Below are 5,090 nucleotides of genomic sequence, written 5' to 3' on the forward strand. Positions count from 1 at the left end.
GACTGTGAGTCATTCTGGGACTGACCTGCCTTTTTTTCTTTATATATACCAAAGCTTTCTGTGTTTCAGCTGACTAAATGGGTGGAATTCAGGAAGGAGCCGCCAGTTTATGAGGGCACTGTGAAGATTTAACATATTGTGGTGGGGTTGCAGATTAAATCCACACAGAGACTTAAAAAAATTGAAGCATTACAATATAAGACACAGAGATCAAACATTTCCAAGCTTTAAGAAAATCTAAGACTGAACACAGTGGCCCATGCCTATAAATTCTAGTACTTTGGGAGGCTAAGGTGGAAGGATTGCTTGAGGCCAGGAGTTTGAGGTTAGCCTGGGCAACACAGTGCAACTTTGTGTCTACAAAAAAACTAAAAAATTTAGATGGGTTTGATGGCATGTGCCTCCAGTCCCAGCTACTTGGGAGGCTGAGGCAGGAGGATAACTTGGGCCCAGGAGTTTGAGGCTGTAGTGAGCCATGATTGCACCACTGCTCTCCAGTCAGATGAACAGAGCAAGATCCTGTCTCTAAAATAATAATAATAATAATAATAAAATTTTAAAAAGAAAAAAAGAGAAGATCTAAGAAAATTGAAAGAATGGTATCAGAATATAACTTGGGCAAGCAATAACTATATAAAGAAGAGGTAGTGGCCCACAGACTACTTTCTAAACCTCTGTATGTCTCCCCATTCAGCAAGCCGCAAATAACAACACACACCTGTAAATCAGAGTCAAGTGAGTTTCATCAATGACTAAAGCAAGGCTCCATTAACCTATTTACAACCAAGATAGCAGCCCACTGTGAGTCTTGTGGGTCTCACAGTGGGCCGCCATCTTGGTTGTAAATAGATTAATGCCTCCAAGGATCATTTTCTCAGTTAGACTCTCTTCCATGGTGAATGTTTTACAGCATTCCTTTCACAAAATGTAATGAAAACCACTGATAATGAGCACAAATAATTTTCAAACATATACTTGAGGCTGTAACTGCAATGTAAAACAGAAATGTAACAGGAAAGCAACTCTTATTTTAAAACACCATGGCATTTTAATAGGTAAATGATAAGACAGGGATGGAACAAAAGACCCACAGGTTTGCTCTAGGTACAATCATTGACATAGATACCAGAACTGCCAACACTGATGTGTTGTTTTGGCAACTCAAATAGCAGCAGGAGGATTTCCACAGATGGTGTTTTCCAAAGTGGTGACTAGTCCTTGATCAGGTTCTGATCAAGGCAATTGACTGCAGTCCTCTGTTTCCACTGTTTTGCTTTCTTGTGAATTTCATGTTGATTAAAACTGTTCAAACGTGGATGAAACTGGAGGTCATGATGTTAAGTGAAGTAAGCCAGTCACTGGAAGACAGTGCAGATTCTCACTCCTGTATGGGAACTCAAAAAAGTGGATCTCATGGAGATAGAGTGTAGAATGATGGTTACCAGAGGCTGGGGAGAGAAGTCTCTCAGTGGGCCACCATCGTGAGTCTCACAGTGGGCTGCCTTCTTGATTGTAAATAGGTTAATAGAGCCTTGCTTTAGTCATTGATGAAATCCACTTGAATATGTGTTGAATACTTAGAACAATAGACAGCCACAGTAGGTATCCATTAATTTCAATAATTAGTATTCGCAACCAAATTTATTCAGATGAGCAGTCTTCATGAAAACTAACCTTCTTGGGTAAGTAGGATGAAGCTGTTTATGAGTATAGCAGTGAGCCACTGAATGAATATACTCCTACCTAATAGATTATAACTTATGTCCTAGCTTATTGAGGCAAATTATAAAATATTTTAATAGCAAACATTTATCACGCAATGTTAGGACTGTTGCAACCTTGTTTCCTGCTGTCAAAATTAAATCTACGGCATGTACTCATTGATCCTTCATGGAGGGAACTCCCCTTACTACTTTTAGTTTTCAGTTTATTTTATTCTTAATTAACAAATAATAATTACATGTATTTATGGGTTAAAATGTGATTTTTTATACATTTATACATTGTGGCATTAACAAATCAGGCTAATTAAAATAATCATCACTTCACATATTTGTCATTTCTTTATGGTGAGAACATTTGAGATCCAATTTTTAAAGCAATTAAAAAATATACAATATATTATTAACTACAGTCACTGATATGGTTAGGCTCTGTGATTCCACCCAAATATCATGTCAAATTGTAATCCCCAGTGTTGGAGGAGGGGCCTGGTGAGAGGTGATTGAATCATGGGAGTGGACTTCCTTCTTGCTCCCCTTGTGATTGTGAGGGAGTTCTCATGAGATCTGATGGTTTGAAAGTGTGTGGCACTTCCCCGTTAACTCCTCTCTCTCCTCCATCACCATGGTAAGACATGCTTGCTTCCCCTTCATCTTCTGCCATGATTATATGTTTCCTGAGGCCGCCCCAACAATGCCTCCTGTACAGCCTGCAGAACCATGAGCCAATTACATCTCTTTTCTTTATAAATTACCCAGTCTTACATAGTTCTTTATAGCAATGTCAGAACAAACAAATACACTAACCTTGTTGTGCAATAGGTCACCAGAACTTATCCTTCCTGTCTAACTGAAACTTTGTACCCTTTGACCAACATACACCGCATGCCCCCATCCTCTGACACCCACCATTCTACTCTCTACTTCTATGAGTTTGACTTTTTTAGATTTCACGTATGAGGGAGGTTATGCAATTTTTGTTTTCCATGCCAGTTTCCAGGGCATGGAATGGTGTGGACGGTACACATGCCCCAAATTGGCTACAGAGCTGTGGGCAGAAAACTTGAAGACAGCTTGAGGGTATTTTGGAATCCAGCTCTGAGGCACACAGCAAGCTTGATGGGGCTTTAATGACAACCATTGGAGAAACAGGATAATATTCCTCCCTGCCTTTGTCCACTTGGGATTCTATAATAAAATAGAATACACTGACTGGCTAAAGCAACAATCATCAATTTCTCATGGTTCTGGAGGCTGGAAGTCCAAGATCTGGGTGCCAGCAGATCCAGTGTCTGGAAAGGACTCTCCCTTTGGTTTGCAGGTGGCTACCTTCTTGTGTCTGCAAATAGTGGTGAGAGAGAGAGAGAGGGTGGGGAACAAGCTCTCTTATGTCTCTAATTGTAAGGGCACTAATCCCATCATGAGGGCTCCATTCTCATGACCTGTTTTTCAAAGTCCCCATCTTCAAATACCATCTGTCTTAGCCTTACAGGCTGCTATAATGAATACACCATAAAATGGGTGGCTTATAAACAACCTAAATTTATTCCTTCCATTTCTGGAGGCTGAAAGTCCAAGATCAAGTTGTGGCAGATTTAGTGTCTGGTGAGGACCGGCTTCCTGGTTCATACATGGTGCTAGGTCCACCCTGGTTCATAGATTACACTATGTTCTTGCTGTGCCCTCACATGGTAGAAGTGGCAAGGGAACTTTCTGGGTCCCTTTTTATAAGGGCACTCATCCTATTCATGAGGCTCCACCCTCATGACCTCACTACCTCCCAAAGGCACCACCTCCTAACACCATCACCTTAGAGGTGAACATTTCAACACATGAAATTTGGAAGACACAGATGTCCAGATCGTAGCACCATGATAGTAAAGATTGGGATTCTCAAACATATAAATTAGGAGAAGGTGAGTTAAACGTTCATTCCATTGCATCCCCTATCTGCCCTGTGGAAAGAGAATGCATGCCTATTGAAGTCAGATGCCTGCCTATTTAACTGGCATTTTCACTTGCTGGGTGTGGACGGTACACGTGCCCCAAATTGGTTACAGAGCTGTGGGCAGAAAGCTTGAAGGCAGCTTGAGGGCATTTTGGAATCCGGCTCTGAGGCGCACAGCAGACTTGATGGGGCTTTAATGACAAACAGAGACTTGGAAGTGGAGAGTGATCTTCTACACAACAGATGAGAATGAACTTCTCTCCAACATTTGTTTGGATGAAGCAACTCAAGCCATCCATGGGACTAAATGCTCTAGCCTGTCAATACCCAGCTGATTGGAAATTCTTCTGGGAAGAAACCTTCTCATTCCCCATCTGGCAGGCTCCTGATGCCACTACACCATTGGAGGTTCCTAAAATGCTCATCAACACAATTCACTGGCAGCTAATTTTACCTAGGGATTTGACTCTTGACATTACTGAGTGGGTGGAGAAAAGCTTTCCATCTCTCATATATTTGGAAAGAAGACCAGAACTGGGCCATGTACACAGGAAGGGGGGAATCCTGCCATCTGTAGCAATGGGACTGCTTTCTCAGGAAAAAATTGGTTTTATTAGGTTTAGAAAGTCTGTTCATCAGAACTACCAACTCATCCAGCAATCCCACTTACTGGATATCTACCCAAAGGAAAACAAATCATTCTACCAAAAAGATACCTGCACTCATATGCTTATTGTAGCACTATTCACAATAGCAAAGATATGGAATCAACCTACGTGTCCATCAGTGCATGAATGGATAAAGAAAATGTGATATATATACACACCACGTGTATTTATCTGCTCTCATGCTGCTGATAAAGATAAACCCAAGACTAGGCAATTTATAAAAGAAAGAAGTTTTAATGGACTCACAGTTCCATGTGGCTGGGGAGGCCTCACAATCATGGCAGAAGAGCAGGGGACATCTTACATGGTGGCAGGCAAGGGAGAATGAGAACCAAGTGAAAGGGGAAACCCCTTATAAAACCATCAGATCTTGCTGAAGTTGCTTATCAGCTTAAGGAGATTTTGGGCTGAGACGATGGGGTTTTCTAAATATACAGTCATATCATCTGCAAACAGGGACAATTTGACTTCCTCTTTTCCTAATTCAGTATGCATTATTTCCTTCTTTTGCCTGATTACCCTGACCAGAACTTCCAACACTATGCTGAATAGGAGAGAGGGCATCCTTGTCTTGTGCTGGTTTTCAAAGGGAATGCTTCCAGTTTTGCCAAAGTCTCAGGATACAAAATCAATTGTGCAAAATCACAAGCATTCCTATACACCTTTAACAGACAAACAGAGAGCTAAATCATGAGTGAACTCCCATTCACAATTGCTACAAAGAAAATAAAATACCTAGGAATCCAACTTACA

General features: G+C 41.0%; 1 protein-coding gene across 1 annotated transcript in view; it reads right to left on the minus strand.

Annotated features, from left to right (window-relative positions):
- The window catches only part of LOC108545114 (putative uncharacterized protein encoded by LINC01546), a 14,510-nt gene that overhangs the window by 6,541 nt on the left and 2,879 nt on the right, over positions 1 to 5,090 (minus strand). The window lies entirely within an intron of this gene.

Source organism: Rhinopithecus bieti, unplaced genomic scaffold (genome assembly GCF_001698545.2).
Source record: "Rhinopithecus bieti isolate Rb0 unplaced genomic scaffold, ASM169854v2 scaffold_28521, whole genome shotgun sequence".
Lineage (NCBI taxonomy): Eukaryota > Metazoa > Chordata > Mammalia > Primates > Cercopithecidae > Rhinopithecus > Rhinopithecus bieti.